The following is a 15,053-nucleotide window of genomic DNA, read 5'->3' as shown; positions in this document are numbered from 1 at the left end:
ATACATAATATCCCAGAATAATTAGTTAGAGACTAAAACAGAGGTGTTTTGATGCCTTAAGGAACCCATTGCTTTCATCAAATTGTAAGGAAGGTTTACACAAACCAAGTATTTCTTTGACACAGTAAGCATGTGGGAACACAAACAACACACCGCCTAATTATTGATTTCAGCTGCTTTATACCTTCACAGAATGTAACATTGGCAATGCTGTGTTTAGGAACATCAGGACCCCTTTAAAACCATGCAACACTCTATAATTCAGACAGCACGTGTACACCTTCACACCTCACGCTTTGTTCTTGCAGTTTACGACTACACCTGTCTGTAACTGGAGACGCGATATCAGTTACTAATTTTCCAAGGCGCCAAAATCCCCCAATACCCAACTGCAAGCTTGAGCAAGAAAGAGGGATTTTCTGTAACACTAGCTGACCTCCCAAACACAGATGGGGCTGGAATTCAGAGGGAGCTGGGTCAGATTTCCAATCTTCCTACTGCTGACCATCTGGGATCATCCAATGCCCACAATGGAAATGAAAAGGAGAGTGGTTGCCGAGGTAACGGCGGCAATGAATGTTGGGTAACCATACCAAAGAGAGGGTTGGAGGTGAATGGTGAGATGGGAATTTAAAGTAGCTCTGGCTTCTCTACATTGGGCAGAATTCAGGTTGCTTCCTGCTGGGAACCAGCTTATTTGTATGCCCTCTTGTCTTCTAAACCATGGGTCTGGGTGCCACACCAGAGACACAAGCACTGAAAGCTAGCCCAACCTTGCTGCACATACCGATCACCCGAGGGGTCAGCATTGTAAAGGGGTGAGCAGCTTTGAGCTCCTGGGCATCAATACTTCAGAGAATCTATCCTGGGCCAAATACATTGAAGCATTCCAGTGGTTGTACTTCATTAAGAGTCTGAAAAGATTTGATGTGTCACCAAAGGACTCTCGCAAATTGCTACAGATGTACTGTGGAGAGCATTCTGGCTGATTACAACACCATCTGTCTAATGTGCCACATCAAAAGGGGCTGCAGAGGGATGCAGACACAGCTAACTTCATCACGAGCACAACCACCCCCCCCCCCCACACCATTGAGGACATCTTCAAAGGCAATGGCTCAAGAAGTTAGCGTGTATTTTTAAGAATGCTCTTCTCATCAGCACCATCAGGAAGGTGGTACACCCAATGATCTTAGTACAGCATCTTCCCCGTCATCATATTCCTGAACAGTCCAGGAACACATGAACACAACCTCACTATCCTTCTTTTGCATTTTTTTATTGTAACTTATATTAAATGTTTATGTCTTGTACTGTACTGCCGCCACAAAACAACAAATTTCTTAATATGTCAATAATAATAAACCTCACTCTGATTCTAATTCCACGTAAGGCTTCTCTGTTGGAAGAGCTATATCTTAGCTTAAATCCAGACCTCATCTCCTCTCTCCGATGGGCAGCACAGACCGCATGGACACTCTGTTAAAGAGCAAGGACAATTCTCCCCAGCCACATGGTGTGAATTCCCAGTCAACAAGCACCACACAAATTTTTCTATCAGATCTGATAGAATAATATGAGACTATGAGAGGCACAGATTGAGTCGACAGTCAGAGGGCAAAATTATTAAAATGAAGAGGGATTGATTTTAAAGCTGGAATCTAAGAGGGCAAGTTTCTTTTAATCAGAGAGTGATTGATGGACATGCTGCCTGCGGAAGTGGGGGAAATCAGAGATTAAGCGCTATGTTTAACAGGCATTTAGACAGTTAAGTAAAAAAGCAAAAACTCAGCGGCCACTTTTTTTGGGTACACCTGCTCATTAATGCAAATATCTAATCAGCCAGTCATGTGGCAGCAACTCAATGCATAAAAGCATGCAGACATGGTCAAGAGGTTCAGTTGTTGTTCAGACGAAACATCAGAATGGGGAAGAAATGTGATCTAAGTGGCTTTGACTGTGGAATGTTTGTTGGTGCCAGACAGGGTGGTTTGAGTATCTCAGAAACTGCTGATCTCCTAGGATTTTCACGCACAACGGTCAATAGAGTTTACATTGAATGGTGTGAAAAGCAAAGAGCATCCAGTGAGTGGCAATTTTGTGGGTGAAAATGCCTTGTGAATGAGAGAGCTCATAGGAGAATGCCCAGACTCGTTCAAGGTGGCAGGAAGATGACAGTAACACAAATAACCATGTTACAACACTGGTATGTAGAAGAGCATCTCTGAAGTCACAACACGTCAAAACTTGAAGTGGATGGAGTACAGCAGCAGAAGACCAGGAACCTACACTCAGTGGCCACTTTATTAGGTGTAGGAGGTACCTAATAATGTGGGCACTGAGTGCAGAAGGATATGGATCTAATGTGGGTAAATAGAAACCCATGTAGTTGGGGAAAGGATCAGCAGGGACCTGATGGGCCAAAGGGCCTGTTTCTTTTCTATACAACTCTACGACTCTGTGCATGGAATATTATGAGGTGCATAAGTAAGACTCACCCCAGCAAAGGTGTCTTTAAACACTGGTAAGTGGTAGGAGATTGAGACAGGATTTAAGGAAGGATTTCTTTGCTTAAATTACAGTGGATAACTGGAACACCTGAATTACCGAGGCACAGAAGGCTCCAGACCAAGCGCTGGTAAATGGGATTAGTATAGAGAGTGGTTGGCTTGAGCTGTACTCCAATGTTAGCAAGTAAATTGCCAAGATCGGAGAACAACTTCAACCAACTATCAACCACCCAAACTACACATTTTCCAAATTATTTTCACTACACATAGAGCACTAGAGTCATAGAGCACTACAGAACAGTAGTGGCCCATCTTGTCTGTACTGAGCATTATGGCTGGCATGTACTCATACTATTTCCGTGATACTATGCCTGCTGTTTATGGGAGCTTGTGATTTGCAAATTAGCTGTCACATTTAACACCATAATGGCTCCTTTTAAAAGTGTTTTATTTTCTACAAAGCATCCTTGGGAGCCTTCAAAATCATGATCAGTACTGGAAATGAATCTTTGTCACTCTTAGTCAAAACTTTATGTCAGTGAACTGAAGCAAAACACCAGCAAAGCCGTCACATGGTGTACTGTGCAAGGTGGATTCATAGAATGGTTACTAGCTAGAAGACCATTCAGCCCATCATGTATGCACCATTCTAGCAAATCATATCACTGGTTTCACAGAATCCAGTCTATTACTCCTAATGTATGTTGTCAAACTTGTTTTGCGGCAGCAGTACAGTGCAATACATAAAATATACTATAAATTATCATAAGAAATATATTTTAAAAAGATAAATTAATAGTGCAAAAAGATAGCAAAAATAGCGAGGTAGTATTCAGGAACTGGTTCATTGTCTGTTCAGAAATCTGAGGGCAGAGCAGAAGAAGCTGCCTGCAAGGAGTTTGTATGTTCTCCCTGCGACTGAATGTGTTTCCTCCAGGTGCTCCGGTTTCCTCCCACAGGCCAATGACATACCGGTTGGTAGGTTAATTGATCATTGTAAATCGTCCTGTGATTAGGCTCGGGTTAACTAGGGGGTTATTGGGCAGTATGGCTCAAGGGACCCAAATGGCCTACTCTGTGTCATATGTCAATCAATCAATAAATGAATGAATGAATAAATAAATAAACGTTGATTTTGTGACTTCAGTCTCCTGTACTTCCTCACTGACGCTGAAAATGAGAAGAAAGGCATAGTGTGGGTGGTGGGGGCCCTTTATGATGGATGGTGCATCTCCCTTTGGAGATATCCTCAGTAGTGGAAAAGGCCAATGCCCCTGATGGAGCTGGCTGAGTTTACAACCCTCTGCAGCTTTTTGCCTCCAGCCCTTCCTCTGCAGGCTTGCAATCTATGTTCCCAGCCATATATTTATCCAATTCACAACAGAACCCACCTCCACCACACAGGAGCAGTGCAATTCAGATTCCAGCAACATGCTGTGTAAAAAGTCTCCTCCAACAATAACAAGGCCTTTTCAGCACATCAATAAATTCATAAGCGTTCAATAAACAATGCACTTAAATAGGTGAGGAGGATTCGGAAGGGGCATTGCACAGGTATGGGATTGCTAATGGACCAGCGGCTGAGTATGTTGACTCTTGCATACAAATGGAAGCAAGGGAAGTGCAACATTAGCATTCATTTCAAGAGGACTAGAACACAAAAGCAAGGATGTGATGATGAGGCTTTGTAACGCATTGATAAGAACACACTTGGAAAACTATTGATAACTTCGGCCCCTTTATTTAAGATACAAGCCAGGAGCATAGTGGCATCCGCATGGGATTTCGAGGCGAGTGGGCCAGCCGGCTCCTTGAATGCTTTCCATCTGTGCTGGGTTGTGTGACTATCTAGCAACTCAGCTTTGATAAAACAGACAACTGCTAAAGAAACAGCAAGTTTGTCGTCTGGTGTGCCTCAAGGCGTGGAGAGGAACAACAATTATCTAAGAAAGGATGTGCTGACATTGGAGAGGGTCCAGAAGAGGTTCACGAGAAGGATCCTGGTAATGATAGAGTTAACATATGAGGAGCGTTTCATGGCTCCGGGCCTGTAAGTACAGGGGTGTAGAAGAATGGTGGGGAGAGGTGAATCTCATAGAAACCTATCAAATATTGTAAAGCCTAGATAGAGTGAACATGGAGGGGGCACTTCCAAAAGTGGGAGAGTTTTGGATCAGAGGGCACAGCCTCAGATTACAAGGATATCCCTTTAAAACAGAGGTGAGGGGGGATTTCTATAGGCAGAGGGTGGTGAATCTCTGGAATTCATTGCCACAGACGGCCAGGTCTTGGGTATATTCAAAGCAGAGGTTGATAGGTTTTTGATGAGTAAGGGCATCAATGATTATGGGGAGAAAATGGGAGTTGAGAGCAACAATAAATCAGCCATGATGGAATGGGCGGGGAGAAGACATGATGGGCTGAATAGCCTTCTTGTGGTCTGGAGTCTTATAGTCTTATAGTGCAACTGGTATTGTCTTAGTGGCAAAGCAATAAGGTCAACACCAAACTACCAGCTGAATGAACAGGTAAGTTAAGTGTATCATCTGAAGCCCCATTGAGTGATAGGGGTGGGTTGCCTTCACTTAAGGAGCAGTTGTGCTTTGAACATGGCAAGCTGAGTGCCTCTGAGCTCAAGAAACTCATTCCCTGCGAGCTTCACTGTCAACACTACACCCAGTGTACAGCCAGATGGCGGAAACTCCCCCAGGAAATTCTAACCTGCTGCATTCCAAAGAAGTTTGCTTGAATACCCTTTCTTTCCGCCCCTCATGTAGAAGGTGGACTGGGGAATTATTCCAAATATACCTTTGATCTCTAACTTCACTCAGTCTCTTTTCTTGCACTGAAGCGCTAACATCTACACTCTGATTTCAGTATCAGAACCAGAATCAGGTTTAATATCATTGACAGACGTCGTGAAATTTGTTTTACGGCAGCAGTATTGTGTAGTACATAAAATATACAATAAATTATAATAAGAAATATACAGTGGATTCTGGTAAATTGGGAATAATTGGGACCAGTACATGTTGGTCCAATTAAGTGGCTGTCCCGATTAACCAAAGTTTCATGAACTAGTTTAAAAAGAATTTTAAAAAGACAAACACGAGGAATTCTGCAGATGCTGGAAATTCAAGCAACACACATCAAAGTTGCTGGTGAACGCAGCAGGCCAGGCAGCATCTCTAGGAAGAGGTACAATCGACGTTTCAGGCTGAGACCCTTCGTCAGGACAAAAAAGACAAATTGAGTAACGAATTGTGTATTTAATTGAAATACAGAACAAAGTAAAACCCTGCCAATAGTACTACAGTACAGTATTATAAAGCTGAAATGAACTAAATCATCACGGGCATGGACACCTAGTACAGATAATGGACGGCCTTCATACAATGCTATCAATGACTGCATCATCCAAATCTTTATTTTTATTGTAACATTCAAGACGATTGTCAATCCGTTAAAATTCTACACAGTTCCTAACTTGTTGAAGTAATCAAATCATTTCATTTTCACTCCTGGCCCTTTCTGGCATCTCCAAGTCTGAATGCTTGAAACCACAGTGAGCAAAACAGTTCTGAATTGTCTTCGTACTTATTCCTTGTCAACTATCAGTGATAAAAATCATTGCTTTTTGAACACAAAGAAATGCAACTGACGCTATTTAAAAACTAATCGCTCTAGGCACAGTATAGTGTCTAATGGTCTCATACATGCGTGCAACAGATGCCAGATAAAATCTGTTCAGCAACAATCGCCTGCCTCAATTAAGCGACACAGTGTCCCAAATAAACAAAGAGAATTCTGGCTATTTTCTCGATTAGTTCTTGTTTTTTTTTTAAAAGAGTTGGCACAAATAAGCAGCTCCCCAAATTAATCAATGACCCAATTAACCGGAATCCACTATATATTAAAAGTTAAATTAATTAAGTGCAAAAATAGTGAGGTAGCATTCATGGTTTGGTTCATTGTCTGTTCAGAAATCTGACGGCAGTGAAAAAGAAGCTGTTCCTAAAATCTTGAGTCTGTTTCTTGAGTCTCCTGTACCTCCTCTCTGATGGCAGTATTATGAAGAGAGCATGTTCTGTGTGATGGGGGTCCTTAATGATGGATTTCAACTTTCTGAGGCATCGCATTTTGAAGATGTCCTCCATGCTGGGGAGGCAAGAGCCTGTGATGGACCCGGCTGAGTTTGCAACCCTCTGCAGCTTTTCTGATCCTGTGTAATGGCCTCTCCGTATCAGACAGTGATGCAACCAGTTAGAATGCTCCCCACGGTACATTTCTGGACCCTGCACAAGTGCTGGGTGCCAAATTCAGGGATTCCTTTGCAGTCAGGAAACAAGAATTGTAATATCAAACCCTCCCACCACGTGGCAAGTTTGATTGACATCTGGGCTCGCGACAATCTTGGCTGGAATTTAATCGCAACTCTTGGCAGAGCCGAGTCTCTCCCCCATTCTAATTCAACTCTGTTAAATGGAGCAACGAAAGGGTCAAGGACATTCAGAATGCAACTTCTTCAACCCTTTACCTTTTCCACCTATCAATTCCCAGCTTCTCACTTCATCTCCCCCCCCCCCCACACCTGGTCTCACCTGTCACATGCCAGCTTGTTTCTCTTCCCCTTCCTTCTTATTCTGGCTTTTACCCCCTTCCTTTCCAGTCCTGATGAAGGGTCTCAGCCCAAAACCTTTTTTGTTTATTCATTTCCATTGCTGCTGCCTGACCAGCTGGGTTCCTCCAGCATTTTGTGTGTGTTGCTTTGGATTTCCAGCATCTGCAGAATCTCTTTTGTCTATTGGATACAGTGTCCATTTGTGCTAATGTCACAAACCCATTTTGTGATATTGTTAGGTTTAAGCTGATCGCACTCTTTCTCGATATAGAAGGGCCAGTCTCGAACCCAAGCGATAAAGTGGTCTAAGTACAGTACAGAGGGACTGCTACACTGTCAAAGGTACCAACTTTCAGCAAGTTCGACTAGTGTTTTTTTCATTGTACTGTATTTTGAGATACACCACAGTGGCAGGCCCTTCCAGCCCCTAAGCCCATGTCAGTCAATTACACCCATGTGACCAATTAACCGACTAACCCATACGCATTTGGGATGTGAGCAGAAAACAGAACACCTGTGTTGTCCTTAAGGCAATTATTTGACTTTGTTGGGTCTGCGTTTTAAATGATTTGTTTGTAACTATTTTCTAGTTAAAGTTAAAGGTTGATAACTATGTCACAGTTTAACAAAGGTAAATTCATTGTCTGTGGTATATCGCAGCATGTGATGACGTCACCTCTGGTTTCGCCACGTCTTGGTTCGGGAAGGTGTGAAGGTGGGTGCCATGCATGCAGCATGATCGTGAAGGGCTCCGTGTCTACCCACAAAGAAACATTATAGAAGCAACGCCCTCAGTTCATAAGAAAGTATTTGAAGTAAAAATATTGACGCAGTTTCTGTTAAAGGAAGCGGCGGTTCAGGTGGCACGCGTTGGCTTTTCAATTTCAAACGCGGGGTGGGCTCGAGCCCGGCGGCGGTTTGACGCTACCCCCCTCGCTCGCTACTCGGGGTGGCTGGAGACACTCGCTATAAGAAGAGAACGTGTGGTCTCCAGAATGGAACAGACACTGTATATGTTTGTATTTTTTTATCAACAGTGTTCACCATACGATGCTAATGTGGAAGAGTGAGCAGTAAATGGTTAACCTTACTACGACTCTGTCTTCATTGGCTCCGGTTTAGCTTGGTGTTTAGTCAGAGTTTCAGCACACTGCACGAGAACAATACAACACCCACACAGTCACAAGAAGGACATACAAACTCTTTTCAGACAACTGTGGGGATTGAACCTGGGATGCTAACACTGTGATTTGTGCATGTTGGTCTGTATTTCCAGCATCTGCAGAACCTTTTGTGTTTATAATAACACTGTACCATCTTTGGGGCACTGATTCTGCCCCGGATGAAGATGAACTTCGGACTTGATCTTCCCAGGAAGAAATTTGACAGGAATATAAGAGTTGAAGAAGGTACAGGAGCCTCAGGACTCACCACCAACTTCAGGAACAGTTATTACTCCTCAACCATCAGGCTCATGAATCAAAGGGGATACCTCCCTCAACTTCACTCGCTCCATCACTGAACTGTTCCCGCAACCTACGGACTCACTTTCACGGAAGTTTCATTCATGTTCTCAATACATATTGCTTATTTATTATTATTATTTTGTATTTCCACAGTTTGTTGTCTTTTGCACATTGGTTGCTTATCCATCCCATTGGGTGCGGTCTTTCATTGACTCAGCTGTTTCTTGGGTTTACAGTGTATGCCCACAAAAAAATAAAACTTAGGGTTGTATATGGTGACATATACAGCATCAATAAAAAATATTCACCCCCCCCCCAGAAGTTTTCATGTTTTATTGTTTTACAACATTGAATCACAGTGGATTTAGTTTGGCTTTTTTGACACTGATCAACAGAAAAAAACTCTTTCGTGTCAAAGTGAAAACAGATCTCTACAAAGTGATCTAAATTAATTACAAATATAAAACACACAAAAAAAAATCCCTTGCACGCTTTCCATCCGTGCTGGGTTGAGCGTCAAGCTAGCAACTCGGCCTCGTAAAAATAAGAAAGCCTGCTCTCTCTGGCCGTCCATCCCATAGGATGATGATGGTTCCTTTCAGTCAGTTAGTGGGGTGGTACCCCACTCCTCAGAATGGGAACAGCGTGTGTGTGAATGGATTTTAGGTGAGTAGGGGGTTGCACAGGTCTATACCCACCCTCTCGACATCCCCTCCCAGATCCAGCGCCGTAGTGGGGTTCAAGATGGCTGGGGGAAGTTCTGTTGCAGTGAATGGCCAGACCAAGCTTCGATGCAAGGGATGCCCTTTCCGCGCTTCACGGCACGTGATGGCCGTTGACCCTACGAGAGGGTTCATCCGCCCTTTGACAGGTCTTGCTTTTCGTCCTGCAGGGTGTCTAGCCACCCTCTTCGCCAGGCAAGCCTGGTGGGGGAGCCGGCTTAGTCCCTGACTACCTGACCATGCGACAGGTAGTACTGGGTTACACGGTACCAGTAGCACTCAGACGAGTGACCTGACAACAAAAAAAGCCTGCTACAAAAACGTTGTCACGACGGTGTCCCGATGACTCCACTCGGAGTTATCGGCTTTCTTCTTCTTCTTATAAAACACAAAATAATTGATTGCATAAGTATTCACCCCCCCCTTTAATATGACACACTAAACCATCACTGGATGATTTAGAAGACACACAATTAGTTAAATGGAGATATGTTTTTGTTGACCTGTGTGCAGTCAAGATGTTTCAATTGATTGTAGTAAAAATACACCTGTATCTGGAAGGTCCAACTGCTGGTGAGTCAGTGTCCTGGCAAAAACTACACCATGAAGACAGAAAGACACTCCAAGCAGCTCCACAAAAAGGTTTTTGAAAAGTACAAGCCAGGAGATGGAAACAAGAAAATTTCCAAGTCATAGAATATCTCTTGGAGTACAGCTAAGACAATCATCAAGAAATGGAAATGTAAATCTGCTTACAGCAGGCCGTCCTCAAAAACTGAGTGACCGTACAAGAAGGGACTAGTGAGAGAGGCCAACAAAAAACCTGTGACAACCCCGGAGGAGATAAAAGCTTCAGAGGCTGAGATAGGAGAAGCTGTGCATACAACAACTGTTGCCGGAAGCTTCACCAGTGAGAGCTTTATGGGAGAATGAAAAAGAGAAAGCCACTGTTGGAAAAAAACTCACATGAAATCTCAGCTAGAGTCTGAAGTCAGCTGGAGGAAGGTGCTATGGTCTGGTGAAATCAAAATTGAGCTTTTTGGTCATCAGACTAGATGTTATGTTTGGCATCATCAAAAAACACCATCCCTACCGTGAAGCATGGAGGGAGTTGCATGGGGATGCTTCACTGCAGCAGGCCCTGGAAGGCTTGTGAAAGTACAGGGCAAAATTAATGCAGCAAAATACAGGGAAATCCTGGAGGAAAACCTGATGTAGTCTGCAAGAGAACTACAACTTGGGGGAAGATTTGTTTCCCAGCAAGACAACGACCCCAAGCATAAAGCCAAAGCTACACAGGAATGGCTTAAAAACAACGAAGTTAATGTCCTGGAGTGACCAAGTCAGAATTTGTTGATAGACTTGAAAAAGGGTTTTTGATTCACAATCCCCATACAATCCAACAAAGTTTTGTCAAGAAGAATGAGGAAAAACTGCAGTGTCTAGATGGGCAAGGATAATAGAGGCCTATCCTCACAGACTCAAGGCTGTAATTGCTGCCAAAGGTGCATCTGCTAAATACTGACTTGAAGGAGGTGTATACTTAAGCAATCAATTATTTTCTGTTTTATATTTGTAATTAAATTAGGTCACTTTGTAGAGATTTGTTTTCACTTTCACAAAAAAAAGTCTTTTTCCATGTCAAAAAAGCCAAATTAAATCCATTGTAAATCAATGTTATGAAACAATAAAATGTGAAAACTTCCAAGGGGGGTAAATACTTTTTATAGGCACTATATGTACATGGTTTATAAATTTACTCTGAACTTTGAATTTTGATTTGGTTGCCAATTAGCCAGCCAATGATCTCTGTGTTGCAGAGATGTGTTTTAATCAGGACCCTGGTGACTCGAGGTGACCCGGAGATCTGGTACCCCAGATCCTAGTGACACAGAGTGAGACCCCCAAACAATGACATTCAGAATGTTCCCAGGAATGAGGAACATATGAGTAATGTTTGATGACTCCGCACCTGTACTTCCATGGAGTTCAAAAGGATGAGAGGGGAATCTCATTGAAACCTATCAGATACTGAAAGACCTAAATAGTGTGAAGGTGGAGATGGCAGTTCAATAATTAGGATAATCTATAAGGTTAAGGACACAGCCTCAGAATAAAGGGATGGCTCTTTAGAACTGGGATGAGGAGGTATTTCTGTCGAATTTGTTTCCATAGTGGGCTGTGTAGGCCAAATCATTGTGTGCATCTAAGACAGAGATTCTATTGGTAAGAAGGTTAAAGGGAGAAGGAAAGAGAATGGTGTTGAAAAGTACCAGGATTGAATAAGAGAACTGATTCGATGGGCTAAATGGCCTAATTCTGTTCCAATATATTAAGGGTGGCGGGGTGGAGATATATCACCAGGAGGTGTAAGGTGCTCATTCCCTCCGCTAGCCAGCAGGTCACCATTGGGCAAGGTGTAGCACTTGCTTAGCCCCCAAATCATGGCCACATGAAGCCATGGGAGCAGCTGGTAGATGGTTGTATGACCACCTGGTGTATATGATAAGTCCTGGCTACGCGACCACAGACGTCAGTCAGGCAATCTCTGCCGAGTATTGACAATGGCTGGGGTCACCCATCTTGTAAAGGCACTGCCCAGAGAAGGCAATGGCAAACCACTTCTGTAGAAAAATTTGCCAAGAACAATCCTGGTCATGGAGACCTTGATCCCCCAAGTCATACAACATGGCACATAATGATGATGATGATGATATCATATAATCTGACGGCAGGTCATGTTTCTTAAAAGGAACACTTAAAGTTAAGACAGGAAGAAAACATTACAAATGAGTTGCATATCTGCAGAGCTCCTGCCTCACAGAAACATCACACCTCACATTGGTGGCCAAATGCTTCCCCTCCATTCCCTCTGTGTCCCCACCCCGCTCGCTTAATGCAGCACAAAGCAGGAGAACAGGAGAAGATCATAGAACAGCCCGGGATTTTCAGTTCCATGAGCACACTGTGCTTGCTCACAGAACCAACTCGATCAAGCAAACTGCTCCACTTTAACACCTACCCCAGATCTCAACCACGCACTTCAGGTGAACACCTGCTCCCACCTTGAGATGTAAAAGGCATCAGAAGCAGGAAGCATGAAAAGTAAACAAAAATCCTCAGTAAAGCTGTGCTCTGCTTTTGAAATAGTTTTAGAAGGTTAACGGCAGTGAATTTTAAAATCAGGAAGTACACTGCTCACTGCCTCAGTAAAGCAGCCAACATAATCAAAGGTCCCACCTACCCTGGACTTCCGCTCTTCTTCCCAGATTGATTCCTGGGATGGCAGGACTTTCATATGATGAAAGACTGGATCGGCTAGGCTTATACTCTCTGGAATTTAGAAGATTGAGGGGGGATCTTATTGAAACGTATAAAATTCTAAAGGGATTGGACAGGCTAGATGTAGGAAGATTGTTCCCGATGTTGGGGAGGTCCAGAACGAGGGGTCACAGTTTGAGGATAAAAGGGAAGCCTTTTAGGATCGAGATGAGGAAAAAATTCTTCACACAGAGAGTGGTGAATCTGTGGGATTCTCTGCCACAGGAAACAGTTGAGGCCAGTTCATTGGCTATAATTAAGAAGGAGTTTGATATGGCCCTTGTGGCTAAAGGGATCAGGGGGTATGGAGAGAAGGCAAGTACAAGGTTGAGTTGGATGATCAGCCATGATCATACTGAAAACAGGCTCGAAGGGCCAAATGGCCTACTCCTGCACCTATTTTCTATGTTTCTGTGTTTCCCCTTCCTATCAGGCAGAAAGCATGTGCTACCTGGCCAAGGACAACTCTGTCCTGCTCATATAAGGCTATTGATGGACCCCCGATACAAGATGGATTCTTGACCTCATACTCCACCTTGTCATGATCTTATACCTAACTGCCTGCCTGCACTGCACTATAATGTGAATTCTGTTGTTTCTTTTTCTTTATTCCACCTTGATGAAGTGATGTGAAGAAATGACCTGTATGAATGGCATTCAAAACAAGGGTTTTCCCTATAGCTAGGAATGTGTGACAATAATAAACCAATATAACACTTATAAGGTTGTATCTTAGCAAGGTGATCAGGGAGATTGGCCCAACTAGTTCCATCTGTCCATCATCCCTCTTCTAACCTAGTTCCAGCTATCACCTGCTAGCCCCCTTCCTCACCCCTCCATCGCACCGACTATCTCCCCTCCACACACTCAATCCTGATGCAGGGACTCTACCCAAAGCATTGCCCACCCTCTGCTTCTACAGGTGCTACCTGACCCAGCAAGTTGGTAGTTTTTGCTCCCCTACCCAACCAACATTTGCTTCTCCATTAATGTCACTAAAACAAATATAAGAGCACAGAAGGTTGGAATTACTTGGCCAGTCAGGTAGCAACAGCGGACAGGAGAACATTACAGACGTCTGGTCTTTCTCCAAAGCTGGGCAAAGCAGGAAAACGTACAAAGTGCTAAGAGAAATAAGCTGGCCAGGCAGCATCTATAGAGAGGAATAAACAGTCGATGTTATGGGCCAAGACCTTTTGAACATTTTCCATTTATGTAGGTGAGACCATGACTTCCGCTGGGTAAAACTTTGGTCTTAGGAAAATATTAATACATGGCAAGAAGATTGGACAGCCGGAATGAACAGGGTATCCAATGAGGAAAGGGTCAGAATCAGAATCAGGTTTAATATCATCTGCATATGTTGTGAAATTTATTGTTATGTGGCAGCAGTACACTACAATACATAATAACAGAAGTATGTATTTTAAAAGTTAAATTAAATGGGTAGCGCAAAAAGAGAAAAAAAGAAACAGGAAAAATAGTGACATAGTTTTCATAGGTTGAATGTCCATTCAGAAATCTGATGGTAGAGAGGAAGAAGCTATTTCTGAGTTGTTGAGTGTGTGCCTTCAGGCTTCTGTACCTCCTTCCTGATGGTAGCAATGAGAAGTGGTCATTGTGCTGGGTGATGGGGTTCCTTAATGATGGATGCCACCTTTTTAAGGCATTGCTTTTTGAAGATGTCCTGGGAAGGCTTGGGCCCACGATGGAGCTGGGTTCGCAGCTTTCTACAGCTTATTTCAGTCCTGTGCCGTACTGCGCCACACCCCCACCATACCAGACAGCGATGCAGCCAGTTACAATGCTCTCCACTGTTCATCTGTAGAAATTTGCGAGTGTCTTTGGTGACATAGCAATTCTTCTCAAGTTCCTAATGAAATAAAGACACTGTTGTGCCTCCTTTGTAACTGCACCAATATGTTGGACGCAGGATAGATCCCTCGGAGATGTCTCAGGCTAGGTTTGTATCCACTATTCAAAGTTCAAAGTGATTTTATTATCAAAGTACATGTACATAACCATATTCGACCATGATATTCCTGTAAATGCCTGCAAGAAAATGAATCTCAAGGTAGTGCGTGGCAATACATACTACTTTGATAATACGTTTACTTTTAGCTTTGAGACAACAGAGCCAGAAACTGCTGAAAACACTCAGCAAGACAGAGAAAGACTACATTACAAAAAAAAATCATTTCCTGAAATAGATCAAAATAGATTACTAGGGTCAATGTCACATCGCTATTTGCGCTGCAAGTCCGTGGAGGCCTGGGCGCTCCGTAAATGCAAGTCTCTGCCAGTCACCTACCGTGCAGTGATCAATCCTCAACGCAAAATGGATAAACTCCCTGATGTACCGACAGCTAGCGCCGCTCTCAGTACACACAGAGCTGAATGGGTTAATGAGATT

At 43.3% G+C, this 15,053-nt stretch overlaps 1 protein-coding gene across 9 annotated transcripts in view; it reads right to left on the bottom strand.

Moving 5' to 3' along the window:
- The window catches only part of sema3b (sema domain, immunoglobulin domain (Ig), short basic domain, secreted, (semaphorin) 3B), a 439,432-nt gene that overhangs the window by 186,058 nt on the left and 238,321 nt on the right, over positions 1-15,053 (bottom strand). The gene's annotated exons all lie outside the window — the stretch shown is intronic.

The sequence above is a fragment of the Mobula hypostoma genome, chromosome 15, assembly GCF_963921235.1.
Source record: "Mobula hypostoma chromosome 15, sMobHyp1.1, whole genome shotgun sequence".
Taxonomy (NCBI): domain Eukaryota; kingdom Metazoa; phylum Chordata; class Chondrichthyes; order Myliobatiformes; family Myliobatidae; genus Mobula; species Mobula hypostoma.
The sequence above is the reverse complement of the archived record's forward strand: the minus strand, read 5'-3'. Positions and strand labels throughout refer to the sequence as shown.